Here is a 22,569-nt window from a genome sequence, read left to right as displayed (position 1 = left end):
CTCAGATGCTGCAGAACAGCATAATACCCTCCTCAACTGCTGCAGAACCTCACAATACACACCTCAGATGCAGCAGAACAGCATAATACATACCTCAGCTGCTGCAGAACACCATAATACCCTCCTCAGCTGCTGCAGAACCTCACAATACACACCTCAGATGCTGCAGAACAGCATAATACACACCTCAGCTGCTGCAGAACACTATAAAACACACCTTGGCTGCTGCAGAACCTCACAATACACACCTCAGATGCTGCAGAACAGCATAATACACACCTCGGCGGCTGCAGAACACCATAATACATATCTCAGTTGGTGCAGAACATCATAATACACACCTCAGCTTCCGCAGAACACCATAATACACACCTTGGCTCATGCAGAACATCACAATACACACCTCAGCTTATGCAGAACATCATAATACACATCAAAGCTGCTGCAAAACACCATAATACACTCCTCAACTGCAGCAGAACACCATAATACACACCTTGGCTGCTCCAGAACATCAAAATACACACTACAGCTGCTGCAGAACATCATTATACACACCTCAGCTGCTGTAGAACATCATAATACCCTCCTCAGCTGCTGCAGAACCTCACAATACCCTCCTCAGCTGCTGCAGAACCTCAAAATACACACCTCATCTGCTGCTGAACATCACAATACACACCTCAGATGCTGCATCTGATCATACTGATCATTTGATCAAGCTTCTACTGGGTATAACATCTCAGTTCCAGAGACAAAGTGCAAAGTGGGTCACGTGATCAATGGACGTGTTTTCACAATGCAAAGTAAAATTAAGGCTAAAAGAGGCCTGATGGTGGCAAGCGCAATTCACAAGTGTACTTACTGCTGCCCTGCCGTGTTTGGTCTCCATTGCACTTCACTTACTGGAGCACATTTACTTACAAGGTCACTGGAGTTCACTAAAAGTGCATTGTCCGGGTATAATACTTGGTGCGGAGATTCACTAAGTCCGACAGAGTTCACCTTCCTTTTTTGGGTGCGCCTTTAACATGAGGCGTGCGACACAATCAGTCGCCCAGTCCGAATCAGTCGGATATGATTTTTAACGGACTGCTTAAAAACGGCCCAAAAAAGGGTTCAAAATGCCACGTGTGACCGCAGCCTTAGTTCATTTGCCCCACTGTTTACATTGACACCAGAGAAGACATTAGGACGGGACACCCAGCCAATCACTTGCGATATTGGGGCCCCACCGCCGCCAGTGATTGGCTATCCATTATTTATTCCCTATTGGTTCCTGTGGTGTCAGGTGACAAGCGGGAAGTGCAGTGCAATGGAGACCGGATACAACCCGGGCATCAATATCCTGCAATGATAAGGGCCAGAAATTGCAGCATAGGTGAAGTCCGTGGCTTTCCTATACCATAAGTCATGATGCATTCATGTAGGTGCACAGCACCAATAATACTGCGCTCTTGTTTCTTTCCTGGATGTTGGAAAACAGTTTCCTACAATTGGCTTCACCATTTGGTGATGAGAAAATATTGCAGTGAAATTTGTATATTTTGCCTGATTGAACAAACATTGATCCAGCAGTGTGAGCGGCCTCAGCTGTACCGGACCCCCGGACCCCCACTCTGCAGTTACAGCAATTCTGTAATTGGCTTTTTGGAATGATTTGTTTTGCTGCTGATGTAACGGCAGCAGATGGATCTCTCCGTACTTTTATACAAATGTTATTTAGGCACAGAAGTTGCAAAGATAGTGGAATACGCTAGACTCCCTAGAATGTCCAGACTCAGTAGCATATACAAAAGAAGACAAGCCACTATAGATAATTTTCTTAAAAATTTTTTGTTTTATCTATTTCTTATTCAAAAATCGATTACAAAACGTACAAATATGTCAGAAGAATTTTTTCAATTATTTTCGAGGTATTACCTCTAAGTCCTTTAACATATACAGTTTGGGTTGCAAGCAATTCCCATTTTTTGAGTTTTCACTGTACCGTGGCTTTGTGGAGACTTTTTCACAGGTAGCTTTTAGCAGAGGAGTAGGTCTTTTTCTTTCAGTCACTTCTTAGCAGAGACGGCACTCGCATGATTCTTGTGACGTTTCGGAGGTCACGCCTCCTTCCTCAGACATGCGCATCTCCGACTCTCTCTTGAATTTATACGGATATAGCCAAAGTTGTAATTATATTTCAATACATTCAATACATATACTTTAATTTATTTATGCAAATATATATAATAAAAGAGAACCTTTCCCTTATTCCATTTCAAATTGTGCATGGAAAAAGTGGATTTTAAGCTAACCCTCTAAGCATAGGGGGAGGGGCGAAGGACTGGCGGCGATCAGAAGAATGCATTAAAGAAATACATTAAAATTACATTCTTCATTTATCCCATTTGGATTTAGTGTTTCAAGTTTATGTATCCAGTGGACCTCACGTTGGAGTAAGTGTCTTTTAATATTCTCTTTATCATCTGTTTCCACTTCCTCTAGTATTGTCCATTTCAATTCAGATACATTGGGGCACATTTACTTACCCGGTCCAGTCGCGATCCAGCGGCGCGTTCTCTGCACTGGATTCGGGTCCGGCCGGGATTTAATAAGGTAGTTCCTCCGCCGTCCACCAGGTGGCGCTGCTGCGCTGAAAAGCATTTTAACGCGCCGGAATTCACCGAGGCCGTCTGAGTGAAGGTAAGCGGGTCCCGAGCGACACATTTTCGGTTCTTAAATGCGGCAGTTTTTCCGAATACGTCGGGTTTTCGTTCGGCCACGCCCCCCGATTTCCGTCGCGCGCATGCCGGCGCCGATGCGCCACAATCCGATCGCGTGCGCCAAAATCCCGGGGGAATTCAGGTACAATCGGCGCAAATCGGAAATATTCGGGTAACACGTCGGGAAAACGCGAATCGGGCCCTTAGTAAATGACCCCCATTATGTCTATATTCAAAGAAATGTCTAGCTAGTGACGTTTCATATTGTTTCTTTCCCTTTTCTTTCCCTTCTTTTGTTGTTTTTACGTTTTTCTCATAATTCTTAATTGCTGATTTATGTTCATTAATGCGAATTTTTATTTGTCTCGTAGTTTGTCCTATATATGCTTTCCCGCAGGGGCATTTAATCATATAAATTACGTTTTTACTATCACATGTGAATCTACTTTTAATGTGAATTGGGGTCCCTTTTCTTGGGTGGGAGATCTTATCTCCTTTTGAAATGCGATCAAAAATACAAAAAGCTGTTTGTAGATCGCCCACGTTTTGTATATAAAAAAGGTAAATCTATAGCTAATCATATTGTAAGAGCAGACATAAAAAAGAAAAAATTGTCCAAACAAGAATTTTTACGTCCGAGACATACTGGGACTTTCCCATGCCTCGCATGTCAGAACTGTAGTTCTATAATAAAAGGAGATAAGATCTCCCACCCAAGAAAAGGGACCCCAATTCACATTAAAAGTAGATTCACATGTGATAGTAAAAACGTAATTTATATGATTAAATGCCCCTGCGGGAAAGCATATATAGGACAAACTACGAGACAAATAAAAATTCGCATTAATGAACATAAATCAGCAATTAAGAATTATGAGAAAAACGTAAAAACAACAAAAGAAGGGAAAGAAAAGGGAAAGAAACAATATGAAACGTCACTAGCTAGACATTTCTTTGAATATAGACATAATGTATCTGAATTGAAATGGACAATACTAGAGGAAGTGGAAACAGATGATAAAGAGAATATTAAAAGACACTTACTCCAACGTGAGGTCCACTGGATACATAAACTTGAAACACTAAATCCAAATGGGATAAATGAAGAATGTAATTTTAATGTATTTCTTTAATGCATTCTTCTGATCGCCGCCAGTCCTTCGCCCCTCCCCCTATGCTTAGAGGGTTAGCTTAAAATCCACTTTTTCCATGCACAATTTGAAATGGAATAAGGGAAAGGTTCTCTTTTATTATATATATTTGCATAAATAAATTAAAGTATATGTATTGAATGTATTGAAATATAATTACAACTTTGGCTATATCCGTATAAATTCAAGAGAGAGTCGGAGATGCGCATGTCTGAGGAAGGAGGCGTGACCTCCGAAACGTCACAAGAATCATGCGAGTGCCGTCTCTGCTAAGAAGTGACTGAAAGAAAAAGACCTACTCCTCTGCTAAAAGCTACCTGTGAAAAAGTCTCCACAAAGCCACGGTACAGTGAAAACTCAAAAAATGGGAATTGCTTGCAACCCAAACTGTATATGTTAAAGGACTTAGAGGTAATACCTCGAAAATAATTGAAAAAATTCTTCTGACATATTTGTACGTTTTGTAATCGATTTTTGAATAAGAAATAGATAAAACAAAAAATTTTTAAGAAAATTATCTATAGTGGCTTGTCTTCTTTTGGATCTCTCCGTACATAACGGATCGTCCTGCAGGAGAGCCCAAAGGATTTTTCACAGGCCGCTCACCGCTGTATTGATTCTACATCCATAATGGTTATATTACAGGCTACAGCGCTGCGGGCACCACGTATATTACTGCAGACTACCAGTGCAATAGAGAACTACCCGGGTCTCACTATAGTTTATTATTCTACATTACTTTCCTGATTTTCTACAATAGACTCGTACATTATAATAATGTTATGAACACTGGTGTACTGATAGATTTCTCTGAAGAATATACAACAATATTCTACTATAATTCTACTATAATACTACTATAATACTGCCCCCTATGTACAAGAATATAACTACTATAATACTGCCCCCTATGTACAAGAATATAACTACTATAATACTGCCCCCTATGTACAGGAATATAACTACTATAATACTGCCCCCTATGTACAAGTATATAACTACTATAATACTGCCCCCTATGTACAGGAATATAACTACTATAATACTGCCCCCTATGTACAGGAATATAACTACTATAATACTGCCCCCTATGTACAAGAATATAACTACTATATTACTGCCCCCTATGTACAAGAATATAACTACTATAATACTGCCCCCTATGTACAAGAATATAACTACTATAATACTGCCCCCTATATACAGGAATATAACTACTATAATACTGCCCCCTGTGTACAGGAATATAACTACTATAATACTGCCCCCTATGTACAAGAATATAACTACTATAATACTGCCCCCTATGTACAAGAATATAACTACTATAATACTGCCCCCTATGTACAAGAATATAACTACTATAATACTGCCCCCTATGTACAAGAATATAACTACTATAATACTGCCCCCTATATACAGGAATATAACTACTATAATACTGCCCCCTATGTACAAGAATATAACTACTATAATACTGCCCCCTATATACAGGAATATAACTACTATAATACTGCCCCCTATGTACATGAATATAACTACTATAATACTGCCCCCTATGTACAAGAATATAACTACTATAATACTGCCCCCTATGTACAGGAATATAACTACTATAATACTGCCCCCTATGTACAGGAATATAACTACTATAATACTGCCCCCTATGTACAGGAATATAACTACTATAATACTGCCCCCTATGTACAAGAATATAACTACTATAATACTGCCTCCTATGTACAAGAATATAACTACTATAATACTTCCCCCTTTGTACAATAATATAACTACTATAATACTGCCCCTATGTACAAGAATATAACTACTATAATACTGCCCCCTATGTACAGGAATATAACTACTATAATACTGCCCTCTATGTACAGGAATATAACTACTATAATAATGCCCACTATGTACAAGAATATAACTACTATAATACTGCCCCCTATGTACAAGAATATAACTACTATAATACTGCCCCCTATGTACAAGAATATAACTGCTATAATACTGCCCCCTATGTACAAGAATATAACTACTATACTACTGCCCCCTATGTACAGGAATATAACTACTATAATACTGCCCCCTATGTACAAGAATATAACTGCTATAATACTGCCCCCTATGTACAAGAATATAACTACTATACTACTGCCCCCTATGTACAGGAATATAACTACTATAATACTGCCCCCTATGTACAAGAATATAACTACTATAATACTGCCCCCTATGTACAGGAATATAACTACTATAATACTGCCTCCTATGTACAAGAATATAACTACTATAATACTTCCTCCTTTGTACAATAATATAACTACTATAATAATGCCCACTATGTACAAGAATATAACTACTATAATACTGCCCCCTATGTACAAGAATATAACTACTATAATACTGCCCCCTATGTACAGGAATATAATTAGGGGGTGCTAGGGCTTTACATTAATTAATGTCAGCTTTGTATTAAAATTTCTGGGTGCTGTGTATGTATATGAGCTTATCAGTTTAAATCTAAAGGGAAATGTATATACCGTATATACCGGCGTATAAGACGACTTTTGAAGACAGAAAAATCTTCTGTCTTCTCTGGGGTCGTCTTATACGCCGGTAATCGTCTTATACGGCGGGTACCGGTGCATGGAGAGGGCTCACGGGCTGAGCCCTCTCCATACCCGGTAAGTCTTTGCTGCATATTGCAGCAAAGGCTTACCGGTAACACCCGCGATCGGTGCTAGCACCGATCGCGGGTGTTTGCACAGCGATGGCTGCCTGCAGCCTCAAAAAGCTGCCGGCAGCCTCAAAAAGGCATCGGGGGGAAAATACTCACCCTCCGTTGGCCCCGATGTCCGCGCTGTGCTGTCTTCAGTCTTCCGCGCCGTCTTCTTTCTTCTGCTGGGCGCCGCCATGTCTTTCCCCGGGTCGGCGCCTAGTATGACGTCAGCAGCGGCGCGTCATACTAGGCGCCTGCCGGGGAAGATCAATGGCGGCGCCCGGCAGAAGAAAGAAGACGGCGCGGACATCGGGGGAGCATCGGGGTGAGTATATAAGTTTATTTATTTTTTTTTAATGCTGGGCTGGGCTGGGCTGTATACTACTGGGGGCAGTGCTGTATACTACTGGGGGCTGTGCTGTATACTACTGGGGGCAGTGCTGTATACTACTGGGGGCAGTGCTGTATACTACTGGGGGCAGTGCTGTATACTACTGGGGGCTGTGCTGTATACTACTGGGGGCAGTGCTGTATACTACTGGGGGCTGTGCTGTATACTACTGGGGGCAGTGCTGTATACTACTGGGGGCAGTGCGGTATACTACTGGGGGCTGTGCTGTATACTACTGGGGGCTGTGCTGTATACTACTGGGGGCTGTGCTGTATACTACTCTATGCGTTGGAAAAGGGGTAGTCTTATACGGCGAATATATCTTAAACTCTATATTTTAAACAGGAAAGTAGGGGGGTCGTCTTATACACCAGGTCGTCTTATACGCCGGAATATACGGTAATTAGGGTGGCATGTAATTCAGGGGTCTGTATGCTTTTAATATGGGGTAATAATTAATGGCAGTTCCTCCGATGCCCACCAGGTGTCGCTGCTGCGATGAATGCACTGGAGTTCACCAAGCCGGGCCGAGTGAAGGTAAGCGCGTGTCCAGCAACACTTTTTTAAAAATGCAGCGTTTTTTCCGAATTCGTAGGGTTTTCGTTCGGCCACGGCCCCCGATTTCCGTCGCGTGCACTCCGGCGCCGATGTGACACAATCTGTTCATGTGCGCCAAAAATCCGGGGCAATTCAGTGAAAATCGGCACAAATCGGAAATATTCGGGTAACACGTCGGGAAGACACACATGCTGTCCATTTCCTTCTGATCCTCCTTGAGATGGTTCTACTCCTTGATTGGAGTGCAGCTCTGTTTAAGTAAACTGATTGGACTTAATTAGGAAAGGACACACCTGTCTATGTAAGACCTCACAGCTCACACTGCATGTCAGAGCAACTGAGAAACATTGTGGTCAGTTGTGGTGTGAGGGGTATATATGATATATGTGGGTGTACAGTGTGGTCAGTTGTGGTGTGAGGGGTATATATGATATATGTAGTGGCACAGTGTGGTCAGTTGTGGTGTGAGGGGTATATATGATATATGTGGGGGCACAGTGTGGTCAGTTGTGGTGTGATGGGTATATATGATATATGTGGGGGCACAGTATGGTCAGTTGTGGTGTGAGGGGCATATATGATATATGTGGGGGCACAGTGTGGTCAGCTGTAGTGTGAGGGGTATATATGATATGTGCAGTACAGTGTAGTGAGTTGTGGTGTGAGGGGTATATATGATATATGTGGGGGTACAGTGTGGTCAGTTGTGGTGTGAGGGGTATATATGATATATGTGGGGCACAGTGTGGTCAGTTGTGGTGTGAGGGGTATATATGATATATGTGGGGGCACAGTGTGGTCAGTTGTGGTGTGATGGGTATATATGATATATGTGGGGGCACAGTGTGGTCAGTTGTGGTGTGAGGGGCATATATGATATATGTGGGGGCACAGTGTGGTCAGCTGTAGTGTGAGGGGTATATATGATATGTGCAGTATAGTGTAGTGAGTTGTGGTGTGAGGGGTATATATGATATATGTGGGGGTACAGTGTGGTCAGTTGTGGTGTGAGGGGTATATATGATATATGTGGGGCACAGTGTGGTCAGTTGTGATGTGAGGGGTATATATGATATATGTGGGGGCACAGTGTGGTCAGTTGTGGTGTGAGGGGTATATATGATATATGTGGAGGCACAGTGTGGTCAGTTGTGGTGTGAGGGGTATATATGATATATGTGGGGGCCCAGTGTGGTCAGTTGTGGTGTGAGAGGTATATATGATATATGTCGGGGCACAGTGTGGTCAGTTGTGTTGTGAGGGGTATATATGATATATGTGGGGGCACAGTGTGGTCAGTTGTGGTGTGAGGGGTATATATGATATATGTGGGGGCACAGTGTAGTCAGTTGTGGTGTGACGGGTATATATGATATATGTGGGGGCACAGTGTGGTCAGTTGTGGTGTGAGGGGTATATATGATATATGTGGAGGCACAGTGTGGTCAGTTGTGGTGTGAGGGGTATATATGATATATGTGGGGGCACAGTGGGGTCAGTTGTGTTGTGAGAAGTATATATGATATATGTAGTGGCACAGTGTGGTCAGTTGTGGTGTGAGGGGTATATATGATATATGTGGGGGCACAGTGTGATCAGTTGTGGTGTGAGTGGTATATATGATATATGTGGGGGCACAGTGTGGTCAGTTGTGGTGTGAGGGGCATATATGATATATGTGGGGCACAGTGTGACTAGTTGTGGTGTGAGGGGTATATATGATATATGTGGGGGCACAGTGTGGTCAGTTGTGGTGTGAGGGGTATATATGATATATGTGGGGGTACAGTGTGGTCAGTTGTGGTGTGAGTGGTATATATGATATATGTGGGGGCACAGTGTGGTCAGTTGTGGTGTGAGGGGTATATATGATATATGTGGGGGCACAGTGTGGTCAGTTGTGGTGTGAGGGGTATATATGATATATGTGGGGGCACAGTGTGACTAGTGGTGTGAGGGGTATATATGATATATGTGGGGGCACTGTGTGGTCAGTTATGGTGTGAGGAGTATATATGATATATGTAGTGGCACAGTGGGGTCAGGTGTGGTGTGAGGGATATATATGATATATGTGGGGGCAAAGTGTGGTCAGTTGTGGTGTGATGGGTATATATGATATATGTGGGGGCACAGTGTGGTCAGTTATTGTGTGAGGAGTATATATGATATATGTGGAGGCACAGTGTGGTCAGTTGTGGTGTGAGGGGTATATATGATAAATGTGGGGGCACCGTGTGGTCAGTTGTGGTGTTATGGGGTATATATGATATATGTTGGAGCACAGTGTGGTCAGTTGTGGTGTGAGAGTTATATATGATATATGTGGGGCACAATGTGGTCAGTTGTTATGTGAGGGGTATATATGATATATCTGGGGGCACAGTGTGACTAGTTGTGGTGTGAGGGGTGTATATGATATATGTGGGGGCACAGTGTGATCAGTTGTGATGTGAGAGGTATATATGATATATGTGGTGGCACAGTGTGGTCAGTAGTGGTGTGAGGGGTATATATGATATATGTGGGGGCACAGTGTGGACAGTTGTGGTGTGAGGGGTATATATGATATATGTGGGGGTACAGTGTGGTCAGTTGTGGTGTGAGGGGTATATATGATATATGTGGGGGTACAGTGTGGTCAGTTGTGGTGTGAGGGGTATATATGATATATGTGGGGGTACAGTGTGGTCAGTTGTGGTGTGAGGGATATATATGATATATATGGGGGTACAGTGTGTTCAGTTGTGGTGTGAGGGGTATATATGATATATGTGGGGGTACAGTGTGGTCAGTTGTGGTGTGAGAGTATATATGATATATGTGAGGGCACAGTGTGGTCAGTTGTGATGTGAGGGGTATATATGATATATGTGGGTGCACAGTGTGGTCAGTTGTGGTGTGAGGGGTATATATGATATATGTGGGGGCACAGTGTGGTCAGTTGTAGTGTGAGGGGTATATATGATATATGTGGGGGCACAGTGTGATCAGTTGTAGTGTGAGGGGTATATATACGGTATGATATATGGAGGGTACAGCATGGTCAGTTGTGGTGTGAGGGGTATATATGATATATGTGGGAGCACAGTGTGATCAGTTGTAGTGTGAGGGGTATATATGATATATGTGGGAGCACAGTGTGGTCAGTTGTGGTGTGAGGCTATATATGATATATTTGGGGGCACAGTGTGGTCAGTTGTGATGTGAGGGGTATATATGATAAACGTGGGGGTACAGTGTGGTCAGTTGTGGTGTGAGGGGTATATATGATATATGTGGGGGCACATAGTGGTCAGTTGTGGTGTTAGGGGTATATATGATATATGTGGGGGCACAGTGTGGTTAGTTGTGGTGTGAGGGGTGTATATGATATATGTGGGGGCACAGTGTGGTCAGTTGTGGTGTGAGGGGTATATAGGATATATGTGGGGGCACAGTGTGGTCAGATGCGGTGTGAGGGGTATATATGATAAATGTGGGGGTACAGTGTGGTCAGTTGTGGTGTGAGGGGTATATATGATATATGTGGGAGCACAGTGTGGTCAGTTGTGGTGTTAGGGGTATATATGATATATGTGGGGGCACAGTGTGGTTACTTGTGGTGTGAGGGGTGTATATGATATATGTGGGGGCACAGAGTGGTCAGTTGTGGTGTGAGGGGTATATATGATATATGTGGGGGCACAGTGTGGTCAGTTGTGGTGTGAGGGGTATATATGATATATGTGGGGGTACAGTGTGGTCATTTGTGATGTGAGGGGTATATGTGATATATTTGGGGGCACAGTGTGGTCAGTTGTGGTGTGAGGGGTATATATGATATATGTGGGGGCACAGTGTGGTCAGTTGTGGTGTGAGGGGTATATATGATATATGTGGGGGTACAGTGTGGTCAGTTGTGGTGTGAGGGGTATATATGATATATTTGGGGGCACAGTGTGGTCAGTTGTGGTGTGAGGGGTATATATGATATATGTGGGGGCACAGTGTGGTCAGTTGTGGTGTGAGGGGTATATATGATATATGTGGGGGCACAGTGTGGTCAGTTGTGGTGTGAGAGGTATATATGATATATGTAGGGGCACAGTGTGGTTAGTTGTGGTGTGAGGGGTATATATGATATATGTGGGAGTACAGTGTGGTCAGTTGTGGTGTGAGAGGTATATAGGATATATGTGGGGGTACAGTGTGGTCAGTTGTGGTGTGAGGGGTATATATTTTGTGTATATTATCACTATGAGGGAATTTTATGCTTTATGTTGTAGTTGTGATGTGGGTCACAGTTTGGAGGTGTCATTTGGGCATGGTAGCGCTATTGTTTTGAACATTGGTTATATGGTTATTATCATGTGCCAAAACTGGAAGAGGTTTAGTAAAGATAAGAATTTATGAACCAATCTAATACATAAGATGCTGTAGTTTCTATTATCTCCAGCACTTGGGTTTATATTTTATATGAAACTGTTTATAGTAAGTTGTAGCTTTTTGATCTATTGTTGCAGTATAAGGTCCTGCACTGGCTGCAGAGCTCGGAGGGGGGCATCCTAAATTATTTGGCCCTGGCTGTAGTTCATCAATACTTTAATCCAAACAACCCGTCTTTGCCTCTGATGACTTGTAGCGGTTCACACAGATCTATAGTCGGATGCGTTGGCGCTGTCACTCTGCTGCTTTATTAGAAATTAACTTAAAGTTGTTGTGATTTTCAACGGATTATTCATTTGTTGTCCTGGGACTTGATGCAATGGCAGCGCCTGCAGTACAGGTCCATCCATCTTGGTCTCTGCTCCGCTGCCAACTATGTAATTGGTTCTGGTTGACTTCTCTGATAACAGTGAAAAGGTGAAAAGAAAAAAAAATAATTAAATTATACAGTATACCAAACTGCAGCGCCTTATAAATAGGACAACTACCAAGAGCGGAGTTATATCCCTGTACATAGGGGGCAGTATTATAGTAGTTATATCCCTGTACATAGGGGGCAGTATTATAGTAGTTATATTCTTGTACATAAGGGCAGTATTATAGTAGTTATATTCCTGTACATAGGGGGCAGTATTATAGTAGCTATATTCCTGTACATAGGGGGCAGTATTATAGTAGTTATATTCCTGTACATAGGGGGCAGTATTATAGTAGTTATATTCCTGTACATAGGGGGGAATGTATTATAGTAGTTATATTCCTGTACATAGGGGGCAGTATTATAGTAGTTATATTCCTGTACATAGGGGCCAGTATTATAGTAGTTAGATTCCTGTACATATAGGGCAGTATTATAGTAGTTATATTCTTGTACATAGGGAGCAGTATTATAGTAGTCATATTCCTGTACATAGGGGGCAGTATTATAGTAGTTATATTCCTGTACATAGGGGGCAGTATTATAGTAGTTATGTTCCTGTACATAGGGGCAGTATTATAGTAGTTATATTCTTGTACATAGGGGGCAGTATTATAGTAGTTATATTCTTGTACATAGGGGGCAGTATTATAGTTGTTATATCCCTGTACATAGGGGGCAGTATTATAGTAGTTATATTCCTGTACATAGGGGGCAGTATTATAGTAGTTATGTTCCTGTACATAGGGGCAGTATTATAGTAGTTATATTCTTGTACATAGGGGGCAGTATTATAGTAGTTATATTCCTGTACATAGGGAGCAGTATTATAGTAGTTATATTCCTGTACATAGGGGGCAGTATTATAGTAGTTATATTCTTGTACATAGGGAGCAGTATTATAGTAGTTATATTCCTGTACATAGGGGGCAGTATTATAGTAGTTATATTCCTGTACATAGGGGACAGTATTATAGTAGTTATATTCTTGTACATAGGGGGCAGTATTATAGTAGTTATGTTCCTGTACATAGGGGCAGTATTATAGTAGTTATATTCTTGTACATAGGGGGCAGTATTATAGTAGTTATATTCCTGTACATAGGGGGCAGTATTATAGTAGTTATATTCCTGTACATAGGGGGCAGTATTATAGTAGATATATTCTTGTACATAGGGGGCAGTATTATAGTAGATATATTCTTGTACATAGGGGGCAGTTTTATAGTAGTTATATTCTTGTACATAGGGGGCAGTATTATAGTAGTTATATTCTCTTACATAGGAGGGCAGTTATAAAGTAGTTATAATCCTGCACACATTGACAGCAGTATAGTATAGCAATTCTATTCTTGTACATAGGGGGCAGTTTTTTAGTAAGTACAGGCAGTACCCGGGTTACATACAAGATAGGGTCCGGAGGTTTGTTCTTAAGTTGAATTTGTATGTAAGTCGAAACTGTATATTTTATAATTGAAGTTCTAGACAATTTTTTTTCTTTTGTCCCAGTGACAATTGGAGTTTCACATTTTTTGCTGTAATGGGACCAAGGATTATCAATAAAGCTTCATTACAGACACCTTACAGCTGATCATTGCAGTCTGGGACTATAGTAAAGCATCCAGAGTCACAGTGGGCAGAGGGGTCCGTCTGTAACTATGGGTTGTCTGTAAGTCGGATGTCCTTAAGTAGGGGACCGCCTGTATACTCTGGTATAGTCGGCTATTTGCCATATAATAGTAATTATGTTAGAATATCTTCCAATTTGAATTTTCAGTATTATGCGCTGCAGGATATGATGGTGCTAACCGAATTCTTTTATACATTTTTTCTGATTTGTTTTTATTAGTATTTGAATTAAATAACTATAGGAAACTGAAGAAAACTTTTATAGAGCTTTGTGATAAGGCAAAGCTGTTGGTGACTACAAATAATCAGTCCTGGATCACATACACAAGTGTCTATAATCTATAAAATCTTTGATTTTTTTCTGTTGCCAAAATGGCAAAAAAAAAGTAATTCACAAAATTCACAATTCAAAAACAAATGTAAAAATTCCCAGCCTATGTGGATAATTCCTACATTTACATCAGAGGAGTCTCCTCTAGGTGGCAGTAGTGAGGGAGTTGCTCTGCACTTTGCAAGCCTTTGGTTTATCATGTTTGGTGCCTTTGTATTATGAAGTGTTAATTTTGATTTATAACAGGTATTTTTGGATTAATCACATGCACGTAAATTTTAGTTCAAACATTTATTGTAGTGGGGACAAAAAACAAATAACAAAATAACAATAATTTTTATAAAAATACTGCGCACAATTTGACAAACTAAAAAAATACTAAATAGCGAATAAGTAAACTTTTAAATGGATAATGAATCATAATTATTTTTAGCAGCAGAAATAATAAAGTTAGTCAAACTAAAATATAGTACAAAAATGTAGTCATAGTAACAAAACAAATAATTATTTCTAATGAAATTTGAATAATAACGGTTAATAATAATTGGAGAATAAATATTAGAGTGTTAGATAATAAAATATATAGCATGGTATATTATTGACAACATGATAATAATCGTAACAACAACAATATAAAATACAGAAAATAATAATAATTAACAATAAAATATAATAATAATTACATATACAAAAATGCAACGCAAAAAAAAATAAAAACCCAAATCAAATGATTTCTTTATTTTTTCTGCTTTGAGCAATAAATTTAACATATGTCCTTATGTCACAATCTGTGATATTATTGCTCCAATAAGAAATAACTTAATTATGTATTGACCCCCGATTGAGGTTAACTGCCAAATGTAAGAATGCGACTTTCTTTCCGCCCTTAAAGGTTGAATGTACTTACCCCCTCAGTGCGTGTATATAGTACATCTAATCCTCCATTACCAAAATGTCACACTTCATGTCCAGCGCCTCCGAATGACTGATGGGCCTCAGGCTCAGATTACTTTTATTTTGCTCTTTCTTTGTGTTATGTTCCTCTAGTTCCTCCACAGCAGCATCTCTGGTATTTGTACATAAAGTTTAGAATCACTTTGACATGTCCAATGTTATATGTAATTAATAATAATAATAATCCATTATTTATATAGCACACACAGATGACGCAGTGCTGCACTGAACTTTACCAAATCAGTCCCTGTCCCCAATGGGGCTCACAATCTGATCAACCTACCAGTATGTTTTGGAGTGTGGGAGGAAACCGGAGGACCCGGAAGAAACCCATGCAAACACGGAGAGAAAATACAAACTCTTTGCAGATGTTGACCTGGGTGGGAATTGAACCCAGCACCCCAGCAAGGCTGTAATGCTAACCACTGAGCCTCCATGCTGCCCATATGTCGTTTATAGTAATACTAGCTGTTGCCTGGGATAGTAAATAATTGATCTTAGCTACAACAAAATAGAATAGTTTGAAAAAAATGTATATGTATCTATATACTGTCTCAGACTGTCACTGACCGTCCCTTTTTATTAACATTTACTGGACAGTCTCATTCCAGTGAATGTCTGTCTCTGACACTCTCTTACAGGGACTGTCTGTCTGACACTCTGATTCCAGCGACTGTCTGTCTCTGACACTCTCATTCCAGCGACTGTCTGTCTCTGACACTATCATTCCAGCGACTGTCTGTCTCTGACACTCTCATTCCAGCGACTGTCTGTCTCTGACACTCTCATTCCAGCGACTGTCTGTCTCTGACACTCTCATTCCAGCGACTGTCTGTCTCTGACACTCTCATTCCAGCGACTGTCTGTCTCTGACACTCTCATTCCAGCGACTGTCTGTCTCTGACACTCTCATTCCAGCGACTGTCTGTCTCTGACACTCTCATTCCAGCGACTGTCTGTCTCTGACACTCTCATTCCAGCGACTGTTTGTCTCTGACACTCTCATTCTAGCGACTGTCTGTCTCTGACACTCTCATTCCAGCGACTGTCTGCTCTCACACTCTCATTCCAGCGAGGAAAAGTAAAGCTGCCTGATTGGCAGCTCTGCAGCGCATCCAATGACACTTTCGGGTTAGGCGTAGCTGCCGAATGGAGGATGCCAAACCTAGAGTTCGGGTCCGCTCATCTTTATCAATGGATAAAAACCAGGAAAATCCTTGGGAGTAAGGACTTGGGCTGGATTTACATTGTGTTTCTTTTGAATGGTGTCCCCATTTTGTCTCTAACGTAATCCACTTAGTAGCACAATGGGTCCACACCGTTCGCACGCGATCAGATTTTGGAGCATCGGCGCTTTCTCACGGCACAAATGGGGGGGGGCTGGCCGTCGGACGATCTGACGGATTAGGACAACGCGTGGGATTTAACATTCAAAATTGTGTTGCAAGCCAAACACTTACATGCATCGGGAAGAAGAAGGTGAACTCCAGGGACCTGAGCGGAGAAGTGACACATGCAGGAAATTGGGCGCACGATCTTAGTGAATAGCTCCCAATCCTTGTTGGACAACGCACCTCGGGCATCGCAACGGGATGGGTACGTAAATGTGCCCCATAAAGTTATAAAGAGTAACTTGGTTAGGCATCTAAAAATACATCAAAAAATTTTGATAAATTCTCAAAAACTCTCCGGACAAAAACTGAAACAAAACCGGACATCTTGTTCTCTAAAAATCCAGGTCTGCCCATGCGTCTCCTATAGCTGCTACTAGAAGGTTATGGCAGTCGCTTCACGTATCCCTCCAATATCTTTAATAAATTGGTCCTTCTTGAAGAAACCCCCAAATTTCTTTAGACGAGTCGTATCTAGTGCTCCTCACCATCTACCTGGAAGAGAAGCCAAATCAGTATCATTAATCCTCCCTTCTGTGGCCTCGTGCTGATTTTTCCTGATGGTCTCGTAAAATCATATGTGTTTTTTTCCAAATGATTGTTGATTATTTGTCTGCGAAGAAGTCGAAGAAGAGACAGAAAATTGGCGTATTTCTTGGTATCGGCACACCTATTATGATATCCCCGCGTAGGCTCTTTAGGAAAGAAGGAACAATTTGCCCTATCAAGAACTATTAATTTTGCTACTTTGTTTACTTAGACATGACATCTGCTCTTGAACGACCTTAATGCTTTGCTTAGCGGTGGAACACGAGTAGATTTTCAATGCTTCATGTTTGTCAGGTCTCTTAGTTTATCTTATAATCGCTGCTTAAAGAACACTCTGTCTTATTTATTAAGAATAGCACCAAATGGACGATGATTGGACAAGCTATTTTCTTGATTCGGGAAGAAAATGGATCTGTATCTGTCTATTATATCCCTGTAATGGTATCAATGATGGAAATTACTATATACACACGCCATCGACTTCTCTGCTTTTTCTGTAGTTAAAGGGTTAGACCGTGTAAGCAATAGTGAGATTAATATCAAGAGGGTTAGAAGGTAAAAATCACACAAAAAAACTAATCTCTAAAAAATAATTTGCCCCTCCTGAGCTTCAGTATTGTTGTACTAATACTATAACTACTATAATACTGCCCCCTATGTACAAGAATATAACTACTATAATACTGCCCCCTATGTACAGGAATATAACTACTATAATACTGCCCCCTATGTACAAGAATATAACTACTATAATACTGCCCCCTATGTACAAGAATATAATTACTATAATACTGCCCCCTATGTACAAGAATATAACTACTATAATACTGCCCCCTATGTACAAGAATATAACTACTATAATACTGCCCCCTATGTACAGGAATATAACTACTATAATACTGCCCCCTATGTACAAGAATATAACTACTATAATACTGCCCGCTATGTACAAGAATATAACTACTATAAAACTGCCCCCTATGTACAAGAATATAACTACTATAATACTGCCCCCTATGTACAAGAATATAACTACTATAATACTGCCCCCTATGTACAGGAATATAACTACTATAATACTGCCCCCTATGTACAAGAATATAACTACTATAATACTGCCCCCTATGTACAAGAATATAACTACTATAATACTGCCCCCTATGTACAAGAATATAACTACTATAATACTGCCCCCTATGTACAAGAATATAACTACTATAATACTGCCCCCTATGTACAGGAATATAACTACTATAATACTGCCCCCTATGTACAAGAATATAACTACTATAATACTGCCCCCTATGTACAAGAATATAACTACTATAATACTGCCCTCTATGTACAAGAATATAACTACTATAATACTGCCCCCTATGTACAAGAATATAACTACTATAATACTGCCCCTATGTACAGGAATATAACTACTATAATACTGCCCTCTATGTACAGGAATATAACTACTATAATACTGCTCCCTATGTACAAGAATATAACTACTATAATACTGCTCCCTATGTACAAGAATATAACTACTATAATACTGCTCCCTATGTACAAGAATATAACTACTATAATACTGCTCCCTATGTACAAGAATATAACTACTATAATACTGCCCCCTATGTACAAGAATATAACTACTATAATACTGCTCCCTATGTACAAGAATATAACTACTATAATACTGCCCCTATGTACAAGAATATAACTACTATAATACTGCTCCCTATGTACAAGAATATAACTACTATAATACTGCTCCCTATGTACAAGAATATAACTACTATAATACTGCCCCGTATGTACAAGAATATAACTACTATAATACTGCCCCGTATGTACAAGAATATAACTACTATAATACTGCCCCCTATGTACAAGAATATAACTACTATAATACTGCCCCCTATGTACAAGAATATAACTACTATAATACTGCCCCCTATGTACAAGAATATAACTACTATAATACTGCCCCCTATGTACAGGAATATAACTACTATAATACTGCCCCCTATGTACAGGAATATAACTACTATAATACTGCCCCCTATGTACAGGAATATAACTACTATAATACTGCCCTCTATGTACAAGAATATAACTACTATAATACTGCCCCCTATGTACAGGAATATAACTACTATAATACTGCCCCCTATGTACAAGAATATAACTACTATAATACTGCCCCCTATGTACAAGTATATAACTACTATAATACTGCCCCCTATGTACAAGAATATAACTACTATAATACTGCCCCCTATGTACAAGAATATAACTACTATAATACTGCTCCCCTATGTACAAGAATATAACTACTATAATACTGCCCCCTATGTACAAGAATATAACTACTATAATACTGCCCCCTATGTACAGGAATATAACTACTATAATACTGCCCCCTATGTACAAGAATATAACTACTATAATACTGCCCCATATGTACAGGAATATAACTACTATAATACTTCCCCCTATGTACAGGAATATAACTACTATAATACTGCCCCCTATGTACAAGAATATAACTACTATAATACTGCCCCCTATGTACAGGAATATAACTACTATAATACTGCCCCCTATGTACAAGAATATAACTACTATAATACTGCCCCCTATTTCCAGTCCTTATACAGTCCTGCTGCTACCAGCAACATACACAGGGGTATAATTACACATCTCTCAATGGACCAAAGCAAACACTCTCTGCAGAGAGCACATAGCACAGCAGTGTGAGGACAAGCTCACTCTGCACTTGGAGAATCTACACTCCCGGAATATAAATCCATATTTCACAGTTCTGCCCATACATGTCAATATGGCTTACATTTAAAGGGGTTGGCCACTTTTAAATAAATCTCTTCCATTAGACATGTCTCTGCCGCTGTGTGTATATGTTCCTGTGTATTTGCCTCCTTTGAGAGCTTCTACTTATCCCTGTTTTCACCACGCTGCCCTCTGCATACACACAGCTGCTGTCTTTTTTACAGGCCGTACATATGGCGTCACCCACTGTGTCTCTGTCCTAACAGTCTATCCACATCAAATGAGACAGGAAGAAGGGAGGGGGGAGGCGGATGAGTTGTTATCATGCTGCTGCAGCTCCTCATATACAGCAGAACTAAGACAGATAAACAAAGAATCATGGAGACTTTGTACACCGCACAAAAGTAAGTAGCAGGATTGCTGAATCATGTGGTGGACATTATGGCGTCACCCATTGTGTTTCTGTTCTAACAGTCCAACCACACTGACCAAGACAGGAAGAGGGGAGGTGGAGGAGGATGAGTCATTATCATGCTGCAGCTCCTGCTATACAGCAGAGCTCAGACATGTAAACAAAGAATAATGGAGACTCTGCACACAGCACAAAACTAAGTAGCAGGTTTACTGAATCATGTGATGGACATTATGGCGTCACCCACTGTGTTTCTGTTCTAACAGTCCTTCCACATCGCCCGAGACAGGAAGAGGGAAGGGGGAGGAGGATGAATCATAACCATGCTGCTGCATCTCCTCCTATACAGCAGAGCTCAGATATGTAAACAAAGAATCACGGAGACTCTGCACACAGCACAAAAGTAAGTACCAGGACTGCTGAATCATGTGATGGACATTATGGGGTCATCCACTGTTTCGTCCATCCACACCGACCGATACAGGAAGAGGGAAGGGGGGAGGAGGATGAGTCATTATCATGCTGCTGTAGCTCCTCCTATACAGCAGAACTCAGATATGTAAACAAAGAATCATGGAGACTCTGCACACAGCACAAAAGTAAGTAACAGGACTGCTGAATCATGTGATGGACATTATGGGGTCATCTACTGTTTCATCCATCCACAACGACCTATACAGAAAGAGGGGAGGGGGGAGGAGGATGAGTCGTTATCATGCTGCTGCAGCTCCTCCTTTACAGCAGAGCCCAGATATGTAAACAAAGAATCATGGAGACTCTGCACACAGCACAAAAGTAAGTAACAGGACTGCTGAATCATGTGATGGACATTATGGGGTCATCTACTGTGTCATCCATCCACACCGACCGATACAGAAAGAGGGGAGGGGGGAGGAGGATGAGTCGTTATCATGCTGCTGCAGCTCCTCCTATACAGCAGAGTTCAGATATGTAAACAAAGAACCGTGGATACTCTGCACACAACACAAAAGTAAGTAGCAGGACTGCTGAATCATGTGATGGACATTATGGGGTCATGCTGCAGCTCCTCCTATACAGCAGAGCTCAGATATGTAAACAAAGAATCATGGAGACTCTGCACACAGCACAAAAGTAAGTAACATGAATGCTGAATCATGTGATGGACATTCAGGGATTAACCACAAGGCAGTAAAGGCATATGAGCAACTTATGTAAAAGCATAGCCAACCCTCCTGAATATCCTGTATAGAAAATAGAGACGTCTGCTAGGAGCCATGATGGCTGCTCATGTTTATATCACCAGAAAGTATAGTATTACTATTATTATGTGCCGGCTCTGGAGATAAAAGAGGAGGTTATTGTGTCCTCAAGGTTCTTCATGGTGACCGGGCAGATGCCGCTGCGGGTCTGATGCATCACCTGCGCCATCCTAAGAGGGGCACCGCTGGTATAAATAAGCTGCGTGCATTATCCGAGCAGGACATGAAGGTGACAGTGACATCTCCAGCCGGTGACCGGACCACCACAATAGAGAGAATGGATGATGCCGTGTCATCTTCTCCTGGATGATAATGGCGCAGTCATGATTATATAATGATCCCGGCAGAGGTGGATTATGACATTACACAAAGCTGCGCCATCAATCACAATGAGGACGGAGCGAGAAATGCGCCCACGCTACGCTGCTGCTATGTACAGGTCCCCCAAACCGGTCCCAGAGGCTAGCACTTCACGTCTCGTCTGGCCAATCGATTATTAATCATCATGTATATTGGATGATTGTAGACGAGGCTTCACTGGGGTGGAAATCATCGCCCGCTGTGGGTGCGGCGGACTTACCTCTTATATATCCCTTTGATTCCCTGACCCGGACATTTCCTGCACAGACTTCTGCTCCCATGGAGAAGGATCAGTAATATCAAAGTGCACAGGTCATTGTCTTCTGCTGAAATACTCTGTGCTGCTGGGATCCTTGCATCATTGTGTATATATTCCTCAGACATCACAGACTCTTCCCCTGTCATATGATCCAGCCCTCACCAGCATCATTACATGACTGGACAAGTCACTGCTACCCACCGATGCCGACAAGACCTGTCCTTAAATACTCTGTACTGCTGGGAATCCTTGCATCATTGTGTATATATTCCCCAGA

The sequence above is a fragment of the Engystomops pustulosus genome, chromosome 3 (assembly GCF_040894005.1).
Source record: "Engystomops pustulosus chromosome 3, aEngPut4.maternal, whole genome shotgun sequence".
Classification (NCBI taxonomy): domain Eukaryota; kingdom Metazoa; phylum Chordata; class Amphibia; order Anura; family Leptodactylidae; genus Engystomops; species Engystomops pustulosus.
Note: the sequence above shows the minus strand (reverse complement) of the source record.